Below are 20,720 nucleotides of genomic sequence, written 5' to 3'. Positions count from 1 at the left end.
AACTGTAGGAGTCTTGCCTGGAGTCTAAACACATTCCCATTACACTCTCACTTGAAGCACAGTAAATCCCGCTCAGAACAATTCATTTTTATATATGAGGCACCAAGTCCAACTGGCTTCTCATTAATCTGTGTGTTAAGCATACCCACTCGACTTCAAACACCGAACTAGGCTCTGATAGAGAGAACTGTCTCACAGACAGCTGCAATTTGCTCTTTAGGCCCTCCCATTGCCACTGTTACAACTGACCAGACATGATCCTGAAAAACTTCCTTCACAAACTAGATGTCTTTGTACCGCACTGCTCACAGGCAGTGAGGAGCTTCACCAAAAGGGGCAGTGAATTTCCTATTTTGAAAGTCAGTAATTTAAAGGATAACTGGGCTAGTGAAATGATGAATGAGAGGAGGGGTGGCAACATGCTCCATGATACAACAGAACTTTTTCAAAAAGTAAGGCTGCTTGGGAGGAGAGAATGCCAAGCATATTAACAGTCTGAAAGATTGTGTATCTTGTGAATGAACCAATAGTGATCACCTCAGACAATACAAGGGGCAACGATGATTATACTGTTTTCCATCAAGCACGGGTTCGGTTCTGGGTACTGCCCATGTGGAGTTTGCAAGGTCGCCCTGTGACCGCGTGGGTTTCTACCGGGTGCTCCGGTTTCCCCTCTCAGCCAAAGACTTGCAGGTTGATAGGTAAGTTGGCCATTGTAAATTGCCCCTAGTGTAGGTAGGTGGTAGGAGAATTGTGGGGCTGTGGTAGGGAATATGGGATTAATGTAGGATTAGTATAAATGGGTGGTTGATGGTCAGCACAGACTCGATGGGCCAAAGGGCCTGTTTCAGTGCTGTATCTCTCTATTTATGGGGCGTCACAGTGGCGCAGCGGTTAGCACCGTAGCCTCACAGCTCCTGCGACCCGGGTCGGTTCTGGGTACTGCCTGTGTGGAGTTTGCAAGTTCTCCCTGTGACCGCATGGGTTTCCGCCGGGTGCTCCGGTTTCCTCCCACAGCCAAAGACTTGCAGGTTGATAGGTAAATTGGTCATTGTAAATTGCCCCTAGTGTAGGTAGGTGGTGGGATGTGATAGGGAATATGGGATTAATGTAGGATTAGTATAAATGGGTGGTTGTTGGTCGGCACAGACTCAGTGGGCCGAAGGACCTGCTTCTGTGCTGTATCTCTCTATGACTTTGGTTCCATACTCAACAAACAAGGACTGCATGAATTAGGACCCACGTCGTGGCCAGAAGACACACCGATTTGCAGGAACAGAGTCTATTACAGCAATCATCTAGAAACTGAACCACTGGATTTAGCAGCCTTACAATCAACGCTAATCTTTACATACAGTAGTCACCACGCTTAACGTCAGGAATAATATGATTATTGCAAAGTTGTTTGTAAAGCCTGGAGCGAAGTTAATTTAACAGGGCATTAATCTTAATAGCAACATTCCACAAGGCAGGGATCTAAGGCAGTGATCATCTTTTAATAGGTGCATCAGTTCCTCAGAAAGACCACCATGATCTACATCCTCCTCTCACAGACCAGGACTAGCACAGACAGAAAACCTTTCAGGCCAAAGATCAGAATTGCTACTTAGACAATATTCAGTTCTGGATATCTAATCAAAGGGGTGACATTACTGCCCTGAGCAAGTGTCACACTATAATGATTCCCAGTTAAGGAAGTCAGACTTAACACCACAACACATGGGGAAAGGATGCAGAGGAACATTTTCACCCATGAGTTAAGATGACACTATAAAGAGGTTCAGTTGGTGAACTTGTGGAGGAAGGCCTGAAACATATGGTGAAGTGTAGGTGGAGTTAAGTGATGAAAAAGGGGACTGGATTTTTTGGCCCACAAACTTTTCCCAAAGATCTTTGAACCCCTTGAGTCTGTGCTGTTATTCAATTAAATCATGGCTAATCAGTATCTCAACTCAATCTACCTGCCCTAGCTCCCTAATCCTTACTAACATTGACCTCAAACAAACCCCAGTCCTACAAGTTTTCAGTTACTAAATAAAGATTTTCAATCATTCACTTTTATTAAAAAATTGGGATGTCTACAGACTGTAATGGGGCTGAGCAATCTGACTTTCCTCCGCAAACTCTAAATAAACTGTTGGGGGGCAGTGAAACTAACTTCCCGTTTTGTAGAAATTTATCAAATCTGAAGACATCGCGAAATGTTTGACGACAAACAAATTACTTCTGAAGTGTTGTGATAGTTGTTGTGCATGCAAATATGGCAACCAATCAGTACAAAGCAAGATTCCAAAAACAGCAAATGAGACAAGAAACCGGTGATTTGAGTTATGGCAGAGCTGTTTGAGGAAGGAACATTGACCAGGACAGCTTGTTCTTGGGGTCTCCAAGGTCCATCGAAACCAACAGATGGAATCTTGGTTTAGTATATCCGAAAGATGGTACCTCAGACAGTGCAGCACTGCTTCAGTCAGTTCAAGCCCTGACGTGGGGCCTGATTTTGAAATAAAAGAGTACACTGGTATTCAGCAAATGGCTTGGAGAGGCAGGGAACTGTTTTCAGCCACGCTATCAAGGACACTTCCATGCTGCTGTCATCTCATTGAAGGGCTGGATCAGAGCCACTTGCTCAAGGCAATGCACGGCACAGGGACAATCAGGAATGAGCAGAGGAACATAGAACAGTACAGCACAGTACAGGCCCTTCGGCCCACGATGTTGTGCCGAACCTTTAACCTACTCTAAGATCAAACTAACTACCTACCCTTCATTCTACTATCATCCATGTACCTATCCAAGAGTCACTTAAATGCCCCTAATGTATCTGCTTCTACTACCACCGCTGGCAGCGCATTCCACGCACCCACCACTCTCTGTGTAAAGAACCTACCTCTGACATCTCCCCGAAACCTTCCTCCAATCACCTTAAAATTATGCCCCCTGGTGATAGCCCTTTCCACCCTGGGAAAAGGTCTATGGCTATCCACTCTATCTATGCTTCTCATCATCTTGTACCTCTCATCCTTCTTCGCTCCAATGAGAAAAGCCCTAGCTAGCTCCCTCAATCTTTCTTCGTAAGACATGCCCTCCAGTCCAGGCAGCATCCTGGTAAATCTCCTCTGCACCCTCTCGAAAGCTTCCACATCCTTCCTACAATGAGGCGACCAGAACTGAACACAATATTCCAAGTGTGGTCGAACCAGGGCCTTATAGAGCTGCAGCATAACCTCACGGTTCTTAAACTCAATCCCCCTGTTAATGAAAGCCAACACACCATATGCCTTAACAACCCTATAAACTTGGGTGGCAACTTTGAGCGATCTATGGACATGGACCCCAAGATCCCTCTGTTCCTCCACACTACCAAGAATCCTGTCTTTAAGCCTGTATTCCGCATTCAAATTCGACCTTCCAAAATGAATCACTTCACACTTTTCCAGGTTGAACTCCATCTGCCACTTCTCAGCCCAGCTCTGCATCCTGTCAATGTCCCGTTGCAACCTACAACAGCCTTCCACACTATCCACAACTCCAGCAACCTTCATGTCATCGGCAAACTTGCTAACCCAGCCTTCCACTTCCTCATCCAAGTCATTTATAAAAATCACAAAGAGCAGAGGTCCCAGAACAGATCCTTGTGGAACACCACTGGTCACCGAGCTCCATGATGAATACTTTCCATCTTCTACCACCCTCTGACTTCTATGGGCCAGCCAATTTTGTATCCAGACAGCCAACTTTCCCTGAATCCCATGCCTCCTTACTTTCTGAATGAGCCTACTATGGGGAACCTTATCAAACGCCTTGCTAAAATCCATATACACCACATCCACTGCTCTTCCTTCATCAATGTGTTTTGTCACATCTTCAAAGAATTCAATAAGGCTTGTGAGGCATGACCTGCCCCTCACAAAGCCATGCTGACTGTCTCTAATCAAACCATGTTTTTCCAAATAATCATAAATCCTGTCTCTCAGAATCCTCTCCAATAATTTGCCCACTACCGACGTAAGACTGACGGGTCTATAATTCCCAGGGTTATCCCTATTCCCTTTCTTGAACAAGGGAACAACATTTGCCACCCTCCAATCATCTGGTATTACTCCAGTGGACAGTGAGGACGCAAAGATCATCGCCAAAGGCGCAGCAATCTCCTTCCTCGCTTCCCGTAATATCCTTGGGTATATCCCGTCTGGCCCCGGGAACTTATCTGTCCTCATATCATTCAAAATTTCCAGCACATCCTCCCTCTTAACCTCAACCTGTTCGAGCATATCAGCCTGTTCCACGCTGTCCTCACAAACGACCAAGTCCCTCTCACTAGTGAATACTGAAGCAAAGTATTCATTTAGGACCTCCCCTACCTCCTCCGACCCCAGGCACAAGTTCCCTCCACTATCCCTGATTGGCCCTACCCTCACTCTGGCCATCCTCTTGTTCCTCACATAAGTGTAGAACGCCTTGGGATTTTCCTTAATCCTACCCGCCAAGACTTTTTCATGTCCCCTTCTAGCTCTCCCAAGTCCATTCTTCAGTTCCTTCCTGGCTACCTTGTAACAATCTAGAGCCCTGTCTGATCCTTGCTTCCTCAACCTTAAGGAAGCTTCCTTCTTCCTCTTGACTAGCTGTTCCACATCTCTTGTCATCCAAGGTTCCTTCACCCTACCATCCCTTCCCTGCCTCATCGGGACAAACCTATCCAGCAGTCGCAGCAAGTGCTCCCTAAACAACCTCCACATTTCTGTCGTGCATTTCCCTGAGAACATCTGTTCCCAATTTATGCTCCCCAGTTCCTGCCTAATAGCATTGTAATTCCCCCTCCCCCAATTAAATATTTTCCCATCCCGTCTGCTCCTGTCCCTCTCCATGAGTATAGTAAAGGTCAGGGAGTTGTGATCACTATCACCGAAATGCTCTCATACCGAGAGATCTGCCACCTGGCCTGGTTCGTTGCCAAGCACCAAGTCCAACATAGTCTCCCCTCTAGTCGGCCTATCTACATATTGAGTCAGGAAACCTTCCTGGACACACCTGACAAAAACTGCTCCATCCAAACTATTTGCACTAAGGAGGTTCCAATCAATATTAGGGAAGTTGAAGTCACCCATGACAACAACCCTGTTACTTCTGCAACTTTCCAAAATCTGCCTCCCAATCTGTTCCTCCGTGTCTCTGTCGCTATTGGGGGGTCTATAGAAAACTTTCAACAAAGTGACTGCTCCTTTCCTGTTTCTGACTTCCACCCATAATGACTCAGTGGACAAACCCTCCTCGACGACCTCCCTTTCTGCAGCTGTGATACTATCCCTGATTAGCAATGCCACTCCCCCACCTCTTTTACCTCCCTCCCTATTCCTCTTGAAACATAGGATGGGAATAGAGGGATACGGACCCCGGAAGTGCAGAAGGTTTTAGTTCAGGCAGGCATCAAGATCGGCGCAGGCTTGGAGGGCCGAATGGCCTGTTCCTGTGCTGTTACAACCCTGTTACTTCTGCACCTTTCCAAAATCTGCCTCCCAATCTGTTCCTCCATGTCTCTGTTGCTATTGGGGGATGTGAGAGACAAGAGATAGATTTCTATGTAGACTGCTTCTGTCTAATACAGACTGCAGTCATTAGCTACTCCTTTAAAAAGACATTTTTAACCAACCTCCCAAATTGAGATTGCAAAATCATTACCTACAGAGTACCATAACATCTGAACATTCTGCAAGGTACTAGTAGACACAGCTCCAGCTGTAGGAATAACATCCTTCAACATTTTGAAACAATGGGATTAGTTTTGTAGAATATTCACAGGACACGCGTAAAAGAAATAGCCAAGAATCACAAAGGGACATGGGAAAACCAAACACATCAGAGCAACTGTCAATAAGTAGGCATGGGTGGAAGGGAACCCAAGAGACTGAAATCAGTGTCTTTGAAAACAGTTTGCAGTAAAATATGAAGGGGGGTGTGAGTGTAAGTAATGGGGAATTCTGTCCCTGTTCTTCTCCTGCTCTCTGACATTAACTGCTTGCAGGACATAGCTCCAGATTAAACTCACCCCAACCCGGGACACATCACTTTTGCAGAGAGTAGGAGAATAGGAAACTGAGTGCCACCCTGCCTTCACCCATGGTCACAGATGTGCTGTCTCAGACAGGTTTCACTACACAGCGATTGGTGCAGGAACCCTTGGCTTATTTTTCAACTGCCCCACTCAGATCAGGGATACTGAGGCCAACTGAGACCGAGAGAGAGGAGAAAGGAAAAGAGAAAGTGAGTGAAAGGGAAGGAAGAGCACTGATTAAAAGCTTCCCTTTCACACAGCATCTTTCAGCATGTCCCAAAGCACTTCCCAGCCAATGAATTAATCTTCAGGTGCAGCCACTGTGGTGAGGTAGCAGCCAACTAGCACACAGTCCTGAAATAAATGATTCGTTCAATGTGTTTTCTGGGGGTTAGTGAGGTGAGACGATCAATTACTGGAGTTTGTCGAATTTGCAACCTCCTGACTTGGAGGCGAATGTGCGACCATGGAGCTGAGCTAACGTTCAAGAGAACAAACCTGGGATCACCCTCATGTTACACTGTGCTCAGAATGCTGTCCAGGCACAACCCAAGCTTGCCAGGACAAAATCTATCACTGCACTGCAAGGACACCTGATCAAGGGGAAACTAGACACACACATGAGGGAGAAACAAATAGGTTATGCTGAAAGGGTTAGAAGGCGGCGGGTGAAGGTTCGTGTGAAGTAGAAACACTGCATGGACCAGATGGGGCAAATGGTCTGATTCTGAGCAGTAAACCTGATGTCGTTCTAGTGACATCACTGTTTGTGGTCACGTCACTCCATCCATTCTGTCCCTGGCTGCATGTGGTCAGTGATGTATGTAACATGTGCACAAGCTTCAACATTCTCGCAATGGATCGTCTCAGGAGAAGTTCGTTTTTATTCGCTTATGGGGTGTGGGAGTTGCTCGCAAGGCCTGCATTTATTGCCAATCTGAGTGGCTTGCTAGGGCATTTCAGAGGGCAGTTAAGAATCAAGCAGGTTGTTGTGGGACTGGAGTCACATTTATGGTAGATTTCTTTCCCTAAAGGACATTAGTGAACTAGATGGGTTTTTACAATAATTCGGTACTTCGAGTCATATGCCGCACAGAATGTGGCCATATGGCCCATCCGGTCATTGCTGGCTCTCCGTGGAGCAATCCAGTCAGTCCCACTCCCCTGTTTGATCCCTGATCCCATAGCCCTGCAAGTTTATTTCCTTCAAGAGGCCATTCAATTTCCTTTTGAAATCATTATCTCCACTTCCACCACCCTCGTGGGCAGCGAGTTCCAGGTCATTACCACTCACTGCGCAAAAAAGCTTTTCCTCACATTCCCCCTGCATCTCTTGCCCAAAAAACTTCAGTGTACCATCAGTTCATGGAAACAGTTTTCCCTGTCTAACTTATTTAAGCCTGTCATAATCTTGTACACCTCACTCAAATTTCCCCTAAATCTCCTTTGCTTCAGAGAGAACACCAGCTTTTCCAACCTAACCTTGTAACTAAATTCCCCATCCCTGGAACCATTCGGGAAAATCTCCTCTGCACCCTCGTAAGGACCCTCACATCCTTCCTAAAGTGTGCTGACCAGAATGGATGCAGTTGGGGCCCAACCAGAGCTTTATAAAGGTTCAGCATAACATCGCTGCTTTTGAACTCAATACCTCTATCTATGAAGCCCAAGATCCCATATGCTTTGCTAACCACTCTCTCAATATGTCCTGCCACCTTCAAAGATCGATGCACATGCACCCCCAGGTATCTCTGTTCCTGCACACTCTTTGGAACTGCACCATTAAGTCTATGTTGCCTCACCCTGTTCCTTCTGCCAAAATGCATCATCTCACACTTGTCTGCATTAAATTCCATTTTCCATTGGTCTGCCCATTCTGCTAGCCTATTGATGTCATGTTGCAGGCGGTTCATATCATCCTCAGTTTGCTACTTCTCCAAGTTTGGTATCACTGGCAAATTTTGAAATTCTACTCTGTATTCCAAGATCCAAGTCATTTATGTAGGAAAAAAAGCAGTGGTCCTCACACTGACTCTTGGGGAACATCATTGTCTACCATCCACCAGTCTGAAAAGTAAACATTTACCATGACTTGGTGTTTTCTGTCCTTAAGCCAATTTTTTTATCCAATTGGACAATGACCCTCCTATTCCATAAGCCTCAATTTTGTTAACCAGCCAATGTGATACTTTATCAAAAGCTTTCTTAAAATCCATATAAACAAAATCCACCGCATTCCCTTCATCAACCTTCCCTGTTACCTCATCACAAAATTCAATTAGGTTAGTCAAACATAAGCTGCCTTTTACAAATTCTGAGTAACTGGCTATCCTAAGTAACTCAAAACTTCTCCAAGTGCCGGTTGCTTTTTTCCATGATTAGTGTTTCAAAAACCTTACCCACCACTGATGTTAAACTAACTGACCTATAGCTGCTGGGACTATCCTTACACCATTTCTTGAATAAGGTTGTCACATTTGCCACTCTTCAGTCCTCTGGTACCTCCCCCATATCCAGGGAAGATTATGGCAAGCCCTTCCACTATCTCCACTCCCACTTCCTTCAGCAACCTGCTGCAAGCCATCGGACCTGGTGACTTATTCACCCTAAGCATAGCCAGCCTTTTTCGTACCTCCCCTCTCTTAATTTTTACCTGACCCATTGCCTCTATTCTCTCCGCTTCTACCGATATTTTGTCAGATTCCTCTTCCTTTAGTAAACATCATTACAAAGTAATCATTAACAATTCCAGCCTTACCCTGTGCCTCTGAGCATATATTACCTTATTTGTCCCTAAAAGGCCCCACGCCACTTCAGATGGGTTTTTACAACAATCCTATAGTTTCTTGGTCACCACTACTGATACTAGGTTTATATTTCAGATTTATTTAATGAATTGAATTTAAATTCCCCAGCTGCCATGGTGGGATTTGAGCTCATGCCTCCAGATCATTAGTCAAGACCTCCGGATTACTATTTTTAAAATTCATTTATGGGGATGTGGGCGCCCCTGGCCAGGCCAGCATTTATTGCCCATCTCAAATTGCCCATGAGAAGGTGGTGGTGAGCTGCCTTCTTGAACCGCTGCAGTCCATGTTGGGTAGGTACACCCACAGTGCTATTAGGAAGGGAGTTCCAGGATTTTGACCCAGCAACAGTGAAGAAACGGCGATATAGTTCCAAGTTAGGATGGTGTGCCGCTTGAAGAGGAACTTGCAGGTGGTGGTAGAGGTACACACTGCTGTCACTGTGCGTCGGTGGTGGAGGGCGTGAATCTTTGTAGATGGGGTGCCAATCAAGCGGGCTGCTTTGTCCTGTATGGTGTTGAGCTTCTGGAGTGTTGTTGGAGCTGCACCCATCCAGGCAAGTGGAGAGTATTCTATCACACTCCTGACTTGTGCCTTGTAGGTGGACAGGCTTTGGGGAGTCAGGAGGCCAGTTACTCACCACAGGATTACTAGCCTCTGACCTGTTCCTGTCGACACGGTACTTATATGGCTACTCCAGTTCAGTTTCTAGTCAATGGTGACCGCCCCCCGGGATGTTGATAGTGGGGGATTCAGCAATCGTCATGCCAGTGAATGTCAAGGGGAGATGGTTAGTTTCTCTCTTGTTGGACATGGTCATTGCCTGACACTGGTCCAGTAACATAACCACTATGGTACTACTCCCTTTTTTTTGACAACTGTGCTCCTACCAAGTTCTACCTATTTATTGTGGTAAAACTGTGCAGACCCAGCACTTTCAATACACAGAACAAGGAGGAGGCCATTCGGCCCATCATCCTTGTCAGTTATATAAACATAACCCTACTCCTCCTGATAACCAATAGATTTGTTGTGGTCCACAGACACACACACACAATGGGTAATTCACACAGGAGGATCATTACTGTCAGTTTAAAAAACTTTATTCTTTGAGCTATTTCAAGTTTTATTTTTCGTGTATAAAAAAGGACAGAATTAGTGAGGAAAACTGGACCTCTAAAAACCAGAGAAAATTAAGGGGAGAAAAGAAAATCAGTAAAAGTTTTGATTTTGAGCATCACTAAAACCGGAAAACAAACAAAGAAGTTAAAATACAAACAAGCTAAATGACAAGCAGCAACTCTTTACAGTTTCTGGGTAGCAGTTTTATGATGTTCACTCTCAGATTATCCCTCAACTCCTCGAGAATCATTCTTAATATTAAGGAACATGCATTTATTGATGTGGCTCCAGCCACTATTATTGCGGAATAATAAAAACTGCTGGTAACAGTGAGCAGGGAAATGGTTGCAATCTTGCACTTGGTAACTATCACTTGATGTGTGATCAGAAGCTGCCTTAGACTGGTGACTGGAGGAGGTTAGAAAGGCGCCAAAGCTGTCTGATTTGCCCATTTACTGCTTCTACTCACCAGCGTCCCCCAACTGACCTCCCACCTACTTCCTACGGCTTTGCACTCAGGCCAGTTCCAACAAACCACTCTAGAGCACAAGAGCATGCCCATGATAGAATCTGATCAAGCACGAGCCCCTCTGTCACCCACTCTACACACTGGACACACCAGGTCCTGCTCTTGCTAATCAGTTGATTCCACAAACATCAACCTTTTGTGGTGGGGAAATTTCAGAGCTTAAAGCTGCTGCACTGCAGAGGCCATCTAATTACCCCCACACCCACCCCCCCCCCCCCCAACCAACATGCCCTAACTAGAACCCAGCATTTCTGATCAATGGGAATGCCAAGTCACTCAGAAAGGCACTCCATAACAGTAGGACCCGCACCTCACTGTGTTCAGGAAGCAGTTACACCGTTATTATATCAACCAACAGCAGTCACTCCTGACTTGTTTTTTGGCTCTCTTAAAATTCACCCTCACTTCCCAGTGGCTCTTCTGCATTACTGCTCTCTATGCGGGCAGGTTCCACAGGCTCGGCTTATATTCCCTCAAGTATAGATGATCAAGGGGTAATCTAATCGAGCTCTTGAAGACGATTAGGGGATTTGAGAAGGTCAACAGAGAGAAACTGTTTCTCTGGGGGGGCGGGGAGGTGTTGGGGGAGAGGGGTGGGGGAAGAGGAAAAAGTCCAGAACAAGGCAGCATAATCTCAAAATTAGAGCCAGGCCATTCAGGGGTGATGTCTAGAAGCAACTCTTCATAGAGGCCTGCTACCCGACCCGAACCCAAGGGGACCCAACGACATGTGTCGGGCTCGGGTCGGGTCTATCTTCACGGTACGACATTCGGGGTCGGGTTGGGCCGAGTCAAAGTCGGGTCAGGCCGGACACACACCGTCAGTGCTCTGCTGGTAAGTATTGAAATTTTTAAAAACTTACCCGAGCTGGGAGTCCGGGATGAAACTGAGTCTGCGCAGTGAGCGACTGACATCATGATGACGTCATCACACATGCGCTGCAGCTTCCTGGAGATTCCGAGCCCGAAGGTAAGTAAAGGGATGGTTGAGTCACGCACGGGTCGGGCTCAGGGCAAAATCAGAGGGACTCAGGCCGGTGTGCGGTGGTTCAGTCGGGTTCTTTTTTTCCCGACCTGGGCAGGCCTCTACTTATTCACACAAAGGATCGTGGAAATCTGGAACCCTCTCCCCCAAAAAGCTGCTGAGGCTGGGGGTCAATTGGAAATTTCAAAACTGAGATTGATAGATTTTTTACTGGGTAAGGGTTATGGAACCAAAGTGGGTAGACTGAGTTAAGATACAAAGAAGCCAGGATCATATTGCACAGTGGAACAGGATCGAGGGGCTGAATGGCCTTCCTATGTTCCTTTTACATATTAACATCATTAGATGTGGGAGCTGAGAGTAGTGAAGAAAGGAAGAGAAAACACAGCAACTTTTGATTTTAAGAAGAATTGAATGTATGGCAGAATTTCCATCATTCATCCTGTGCAACACTAATCATAGTTAATCATTGGTTATACTTCAGTTAGAGCAGTGTATCTAACTCTCAAACTGCCGTACAGAAAGGATGTCAAGACCATGAGGAGGATGAAGAGATTTACTAGAATGGTACCAGGGATGAGGGACTTCAGTCACGTGGAGAGACTAGGGGAGGATGCACTACCTGAAAGGGCAATGAAAGCAGATTCAATAGTAACTTTCAAAAGGGAACTGGGTAAATCCTTGAAAAGGAAAAATTTGCAGAGCTCTGGAGAAAGAGGAGAATGGGACTAATTGGATAGCTCTTTCAAAGAGCCAGCACAGAGACAATGGGCAAAATAGCCTCCTTCTGTGCCACAAGATTCTCGAAGGGTCAGTCAGGATCTCAGTGCAGTGCCTCGAGTGCTACCAACTGAACTGAGCATCATGTAAACAATATGGCATAGAGCAGCCACTTTCCATGACAACAGACACAAACAAGTCCCTTTTTTTGTTCTTGGGACGAATTCCTCCCAAAACTTATAAATTAATTTGCTTAAATCAAGTTGCTGCAAATGAAGACTTTCCCCCCCCCCCCCCCAAGACCTGTGCCCTTGCTGAACAGCCCTCAATATGAAGACAGGGATCTTGACATTAAGTTGCTGCAGTCGCCTGGCTGTGGTTGACAGGTACCAACCAGACTGTGTACGGCTCACTCACTCACTCAATCACACAGCCTGCAAGGACAGATGTATTGAAGCTTTTAGTCAGCAGCTCCAGCTCAGAATCCTCAAAAGCTTAACTTTCACCATCACCCCCTCAGAATTACTGCCTGCGGCCTCTGCCCAGGCTCCGAGACTGCCCGTACCTTTGGGAGCAACAGGCATTTGTGAGTCACACTGTTTGATGCAAGTCTGGGAGTAATGAATGGCTTGAGGTAAAGGCCGGTTATCTGACCCAAACCCCGGCAGGTTCAGGTCGGGTCGGACTTCCGGGTCCGGCATTCAGGCTCAGTTCGGGCCGGGTCGGGGACACACTCTCGCCACCGTTTATACTTTTTAGACTTGAGAAGTGGTTTTGTTAGTTATTTTAAGCTTGTGCAGAAAAGCAACAAAGTGAAAAACGGAAGGCAGGTTAACTGATAGTTGGGTCGGGCGCGGGAAAAAATGAAAGGACTCGGTCCGGGTGGGGTTTGAGGTCAGATGTGGTTCTGTAGGGCTTGGGTCAGGTTTCATTTGCAGACCTGAGCCAGTCTCGAGCTCAAGGAACCCAGGAGCAACATCCATCTCCAAGTCAGTGACCTGCAATGCTTCTCAATGCCTCCTCATACATTCAACAACACAATCGAGACTGGCATACCAGCGCTAGTACTGTGGGAGTGCTACACTGCCAGAGGTGCCATTCTTTGGATGAGATATTAAACAGAGGCTCTGTCTGCCTACTCCAGACTTACTGCCAGCTCTAAGATCCTATGACAGTATTTGAAGAGCAGAGAATTTGCTGTGTTTTATGCAGCAGGTCCCCCTCATCATCAACAAAAGTAGATGAACTGATCATGCACAACAGTGTTTTATCCTGTCTGAGGAGGACAATGATGTGAACGGCACAAAATAAAGGCCAGACATTATCAAAGTCATAGCAGCGACTGAGGGGAATCAGGCTAAACAACTGCAGCAGCAAACAATTACTGTCTTCCCATTCTGATCCCATTACTGGGGACGAGGCAGAGACAAAAAATCCTTTGTAATCAGCTCTGCGCAACTCTTAAAGCTGCAATCCTGCATCTAGCACAACCTGAGCAACACAAGCCCAGGAGTCAGCCCCCAGACTGTGTAAAACAACCCACATCCCCAGACTCCGCAAATCCCGCCAGGCTCCAGAAACCCCCCCCCCGGCCCCCCAAGACTCCACTAACCCCAACTCCATAACCCCCCCCACAAACTCCATAATCACCCCCCCCCCGGACCCCATAACCCCCCCCACAAACTCCATAACCACCCCCACCCCCCCAAGACTCCACTAACCCCAACTCCATAACCCCCCCCCCGGACCCCATAACCCCCCCCTCCACAAACTCCATAACCACCCCCACCCCCCCCGGCCCCCCAAGACTCCACTAACCCCAACTCCATAACCCCCCCCACAAACTCCATAACTACCCCCACCCCCCCCAAGAGTCCACTAACCCCAACTCCATAACCCCCCCCCACAAACTCCATAACCACCCCCACCCCCCCCGGCCCCCCAAGACTCCACTAACCCCAACTCCATAACCCCCCCCCCCACAAACTCCATAACCACCACCCCCCCCGGACCCCATAACCCCCCCCCCCACAAACTCCATAACCACCCCCCCCGGCCCCCCAAGCCTCCACTAACCCCAACTCCATAACCCCCCCCCACAAACTCCATAACCACCACCCCCACAAACTCCATAACCACCCCCACCCCCCCCAAGACTCCACTAACCCCAACTCCATAACCCCCCCCCCGGACCCCATAACCCCCCCCACAAACTCCATAACCACCCCCACCCCCCCCGGCCCCCCAAGACTCCACTAACCCCAACTCCATAACCCCCCCCCACAAACTCCATAACTACCCCCACCCCCCCAAGACTCCACTAACCCCAACTCCATAACCCCCCCCACAAACTCCATAACTACCCCCACCCCCCCAAGACTCCACTAACCCCAACTCCATAACCCCCCCCCCGGACCCCATAACCCCCCCCTCCACAAACTCCATAACCACCCCCACCCCCCCCGGCCCCCCAAGACTCCACTAACCCCAACTCCATAACCCCCCCCACAAACTCCATAACCACCCCCCCGGCCCCCCCAAGCCTCCACTAACCCCAACTCCATAACCCCCCCCAAGACTCCATAAACTAAACAATGGTGGGAGGGAAGAGGAGATGACGGGGAGTGGGGGCTGGGGTGGTCACTATCCGGGAGAGGGGGGGGGGGGACTGGGGAATGTCGTGGGTGGGCGGTGACCACTGGCCGGTCTTTGGGGGGGGGGGGGGGGGGGGCGGTGACCACTGGCCAGGGTCTCGGGCCGGTTTTAGGCCCCCGCCACCCCGGGCCTCGAGTTTGGAGCGGCCGGGGTCCGGGAAGGTTTATCCTGGTCGGATTTTCCCGATTTTGTTTCTCAGGGAAGATGGCGGCCGGATGCAGCCGGGAACAAAGCGGCCGAAAGCCCCGGGATTGCAACCAAGAAAAGACATTTTACCTCAAAACTACCGACCTTGGCTCGTTCCCGGGGGTTAATCCGACACAATTTCCACAACAAACAGAGACCGGCGCCGGTGTGGCGGCCGATGGAAGCGGATGGAGGAGAATCCGCGGCCTAGGCCAAAGGATTGAACTGAAACCGTCTCCGGCTTCGCAAACCGGGCGCTGGGACTGAACCGCAGCGCCGGCGCCCCACCTGGCGGCCGGGGGCGAAACTGCAGGGACCGTGCCGGCGCTCCACCTGGCGGCCGGAGGCGGAACTGCCGGGACCGTGCCCGCGCTCCACCTGGCGGCCGGAGGCGGAGCTGCAGCGACCGAGCCGGCGCTCCACCTGGCGGCCGGAGGCGAAACTGCAGGGACCGTGCCGGCGCTCCACCTGGCGGCCGGAGGCGGAACTGCCGGGACCGTGCCCGCGCTCCACCTGGCGGCCGGAGGCGGAGCTGCAGCGACCGAGCCGGCGCTCCACCTGGCGGCCGGGGGCGGAACTGCCGGGACCGTGCCGGCGCTCCACCTGGCGGCCGGAGGCGGAACTGCTGGGACCGTGCCGGCGCTCCACCTGGCGGCCGGGGGCGGAACTGCAGCGACCGAGCCGGTGCCCCACCTGGCGGCCGGAGGCGGAGCTGCAGGGGCTCGGATTGATATTCCCAGTGTTAATCATCCCAGTGTTTATAATCGATGTTGATAATCCCAGTATTAATATTCCCAAATATAAAAACAGAAAGTACTGGAAATACTCAGCAGGTCTGGCAGCATCTCTGGAGAGAGAAACAGAGAAACTAGTTCTGATGAAAGGTCACTGATCTGAAACGTTAACTCTGCTTCTCTTTCCACAGATGCTGCCAGACCTGCTGAGTGATTCCAGCATTTCTCGTTTTTATTTCAGATTTACAGCATCTGCAGTATTTTTCTTTAATTTTTTATTTTTACTTTTGCTTTTAGTATTCCCAGTGCTGATAATCCCAATGTTGATATTCCCAGTGATGAAAAATTCCAGTGTAATAAAAGCAAATAATGACAGAATAATGAACAGCCCTGGCCCAAAGCACAAACATGACAAAAAAAACCATGGGCAGGCAAGTGGTGAAAAAATAACAAAGCAAAATAAAATTTTAAAAAAATAAAAATAAAAAAGGAGGGCCCGTCACGCTGTGAAATTATTGAACTCAATGTTCAGTCCGGCAGGCTGTAGTGTGCCTATACAGTAAATGAGATGCTGTTCCTCGAGCTTGCGTTGATGTTCACTGGAACACTGCAGCAATCCCAGGACAGAGATGTGAGCATGAGAGCAGGGGGGAGTGTTAAAACGGCCAGCAACCAGAAGCTCAGGGTCCTGCTTGCGGACTGAGCGAAGGTGTTCTGCAAAGTGGTTACCCAATCTGCGCTTGGTATCCCCAATGTAGAGGAGACCACATTGTGAGCAGCGAATACAGTATACTACATTGAAAGAAGTACAAGTAAATCGCTGCTTCACCTGAAAGGAGTGTTTGGGGCCTTGGATAGTGAGGAGAGAGGGGGTAAATGGGCAGGTATTACACCTCCTGTGATTGCAGGGGAAGGTGCCATGGGAAGGGGACGAGGTGGTGGGGGTAATGGAGGAGTGGACCAGGGTGTCACGGAGGGAACGATCCCTTTGGAATGCTGACAGGGGAAGGGAGGGGAAGATGTGTTTGGTAGTGGCATCACACTGGATGTGGCGGAAATGGCGGAGGATGATCCTTTGGATATGGAGGCTGATGGGGTGGAAAGTGAGGACAAGGGGAACCCTGTCACGGTTCTGGGAGGGAGGGGAAGGGGTGAGGGTAGAGGTGCGGGAAATGGACCGGACACGGTTGAGGGCCCTGTCAACAACAGTGGGGGGGAATCCTCGGTTGAGGAAAAAGGAAGACATATCAGAAGCACCGTCATGGAAGGTAGCATCATCAGAGCAGATGTGTCGGAGACGGAGAAACTGGGAAAATGGAATGGAGTCCTTACAGGAGGCAGGGTGTGAGGAAGTGTAGTCGAGGTAGCTGTGGGAGTCAGTGAGCTTATAATGAACATTAGTGGACAGCCTATCACCAGAGATGGAGACAGAGAAGTCGAGGAAGGGAAGGGAAGTGTCAGAGATGGACCATGTAAAGGTGAGAGAAGGGTGGAAATTGGAAGCAAAGTTGATAAAGTTTTCCAGTTCGGGGCGGGAGCAGGAAACGGCACCGATACAGTCATCAATGTACCGGAAAAAGAGTTGGGGGAGGGGGCCTGAGTAGGACTGGAACAAGGAATGTTCGACATATCCCACAAAAAGACAGGCATAACTAGGACTCATGCGGGTACCCATAGCAACACCTTTTACTTGAAGGAAGTGCGTGGAGTTGAAGGAGAAGTTGTTCAATGTGAGAACAAGTTCAGCCAGGCAGAGAAGGGTAGTGGTGGATGGGGACTGGTTGGGCCTCTGTTCCAGGAAGAAGCAGAGAGACCTCAGACCATCCTGGTGGGGGATGGAGGTGGAGAGCATGCTGCTCGCTCCACAGATGCTGATAATTCCAGTGCGGATAATCCCTGTGTTAGTATTCCCAGTGTTGATAATTCCAGTGCTGTTATTCCCAATCCCTGTTTTTCTGAGATTTTTTTGTTATTCAGTGAATGATTCTGTTTTATTTTATCCTATTTGACTATGTGTTGACATGAATTTGATGTTTGTACACATTCTCTCCCAAGCTGCTCAATGAAGCTTTAAGAGGCTGTGACCTGGAGGGAAACTTCAGCCATCACCTCTCCATCTGACCACTGGTTTCCTATGAATGTTCTCTCCTCCATCTCCGTAAAAGTCAATCACATTTTAACATCAATCGCAGTTAGGTATCACATAGACTGCACAAGGCTAAAGAAATCAGGAGAGAAACTCTGTGAGAGGAGGCTGGAACTAAATAATGATTGAACTGGATGACAGCAATTTCACAAAAGAGTGAAACTTGACTCTGAGTCAATCCCTCGCTGGTGAGAGAGGAATGGGCTGTCTCATCTCCCTCGACCAGCGAAGACAGATGGGAATATCATGGGATTGCCAAGCTTTCAGCCATCACATTCCTACACTCTGGAATTCTCTCCTCAAACCCCCTTTCTCCTGCTCTTTGGAGAACATCCTCATTGACACTGCCTTTAGTCACCTTCCTGAATCTTCCAACAACTCCCACTCACTCAATCAGGGTTCCCTGACTTGCCGGGAATTAACAAGCAACACTCAGGACCAGAGTGCCGTCGGGAAAAAACTCTGTCCTGTGTGAATGTCCACAGATCCCTGAAACCATCAGGACAGGTAGATAAGGTGGTTAAGAAGGGCTTTATCAACCAAGGCTTAGAATATCAGGGAGATTATTGTTAGAGCTGTATAAAACTCGACAGATCACAGCTAGAATACTGCATATCACCACATTAAAGATGTAATCGCACGGGAGAGGAGAGGAGATTTGCGAAGATGTTACAAAGATTGGTGAATTTTAGCTATGAGAAAAGATTGGATAGGCTGGGGTTGTTTTCTTTGGAACAGAGGAGGCTGAGGGGAGATTTAACTGAGATGTTTAAAATTACGAGAGGCCCAGATAGAGTGGACTGAAAGGATCTATTCCCCTTAGCAGAGAGGTTAATAACCAGGGGGCAAAGATTTAAAGTAATTGGTGGAAGGATTAGAGAGGAGTTGAGGAATAATTGTTTTCACCCAGAGGGTGGTGGGGGTCTGGAACTCACTGCCTGAAAGGGTGGTCGAGGCAGAAACCCTCAGCGCATTTATAAAAACACGTTGATATGCACTTGAGGTGCCGTAACCTGCAGACCAGGTGCTAGATGGTGAGATTAGTCTGGAAACGTCTAAGCTGGAACAAACATGATGGGCTGAATAGTCTCCTTCTGTACCTTAAAGTTTCTATGTTTTAATTTTTTTTAACTTTGAACACTTTTTTTAAATTCTAAGAATATTGGACACAGGAGAAAATGGCTGTTTGATTGACAGTCAAGAATCATCCAATCAGGGAACAAAGAGTCTGTTCACTTTCCAATTGGCGGGAGGAAGGCGGGGCACTGCGAGGATGGACACGTCAAGTAACCAATGGCGGGCGGGCGTGTGGGGTGGGCGGGGCGGTTGGCGACAGGAAGTCATGTGACAACATGTCCAACCAGAGTTGGTAACCTTTCCCTCTCAGTAAAACCTCTTGGCCTGTTTCCCGTGTAACCAGCACTAAATAAGAGAGAGATATCTGCTGGCGGAAAGCCCGGCCGTGCAGCTGCAGCCTGTTTCGCATCTTATTCTTCAGCACTTCCTCTTCAGGAAACGTTCCTCTTTTTTTCCAGTGATTAATTCTGAAACACGATTCCGAGATTTCCAAACATCTTGACTTACATTTTCAACACTTTCTTTCCGTCGGGAGTTGCATCAACTGTGCATCTCGTGTGACTCAGCATCAAACCCCTGTCTGACTACACTGCTGGGAAACATTTTGGAATGTTTTACTACATTAAAAAGACTGTCTAAGTTGTTGTTGCTAAGGAAAGAGTGAGTTGCTGTTGTTTTCCACCTTGCTTCTGTGGCTTTTTGCTATTCTACAGGGACACACGTTCCCAAAAGCAAATAACATCTCCTGATCTCTGCTTATCACCATCTGGGTCGCCAGCCATAACAAAGGTTCCCAATGCTGGATCCTGGCAGGTGCACTGACAGAGTCCAGGGAATTCCTGGAATTACCAGCAGCTGGAGTAGTGTGTGTGCAGTTTTGGTCTCCTTACCTAAGGAAGGACACACTTGCCCTGGAGGGAGTGCAACGAAGGTTCACTAGACTGGTTCCTGGGATGAGGGGATTGTCCCATGAGGAGAGATTGAGTTGACCAGGCTAATATCCATTGGAGTTTAGAAGAATGAGAGGTGATCTCATTGAAACGTATAAAATTCTGAAGGGGCTTGACAGGGTAGACACTGAGAGGACATTTCCCCCGACTGGGGTATCTAGAACAAGGGGTCACAGTCTTGGGATAAAGGGGTTGGCCATTTCAGACTGAGATGAGGAGAAATCTCCTCACTCAAATCTTTGTGAATCTTTGGAATTCTCTACCCCAGAGAGTTGTGGACGCTCAGTTGATGAGTGTATTCAAGACAGAGAGCGATAGATTTTTGGGAACAAAGGCAGTTGTTCTCAAACTGTTTTGTCCGCAGACGACTCAGGCCGGGCGAAAAGGTCTCAGAGACCAGCTACTGCTCTAACCTGACCCGCTTTCACTTGCCACGGAAAAGACTCATCAAAATTAACGGGAAGTATAAATATCTCGCTGCTGTATGTAATAAATTTATGTGCATTAATTTTAGTAAATTAATGATTGAGGCCAGAAACAAAAGTAGAGACATTTTCATATTTTAAATATTAATACTACAAGAGACCATATTTATTTGAAACATTCTAATATGTGTTCAAAATTCATCACAATAATCCTCTTCTGAGTAACTATTACTTACCTTACATCAATATTAATCAAACAAAATCAAAGTAACATAAATCTTGCTTATAAAACAACATTGTTGTTACTTGCACTTGTGACAACTCGTGCCGCG

General features: G+C 47.9%; 1 protein-coding gene across 4 annotated transcripts in view; it reads right to left on the bottom strand.

The window, feature by feature from the left end:
* prrc2b (proline-rich coiled-coil 2B) overlaps window positions 1-15,336 on the bottom strand; it is a 79,748-nt gene extending 64,412 nt beyond the window's left edge. For 3 of the 4 annotated variants that reach the window (XM_068012146.1, XM_068012148.1, XM_068012149.1), the window contains exon 1: window positions 15,147-15,336. The gene's annotated coding sequence lies outside the window, so the exon portion shown is untranslated. The remainder of the gene's footprint in view (window positions 1-15,146) is intronic. The other variant, XM_068012147.1, reaches the window with a different exon arrangement.
* Window positions 15,337-20,720: the final 5,384 nt, after the last annotated feature.

Source organism: Heterodontus francisci, chromosome 32 (genome assembly GCF_036365525.1).
Source record: "Heterodontus francisci isolate sHetFra1 chromosome 32, sHetFra1.hap1, whole genome shotgun sequence".
In the NCBI taxonomy this organism is placed as follows: domain Eukaryota; kingdom Metazoa; phylum Chordata; class Chondrichthyes; order Heterodontiformes; family Heterodontidae; genus Heterodontus; species Heterodontus francisci.
The sequence above is the reverse complement of the archived record's forward strand: the minus strand, read 5'-3'. Positions and strand labels throughout refer to the sequence as shown.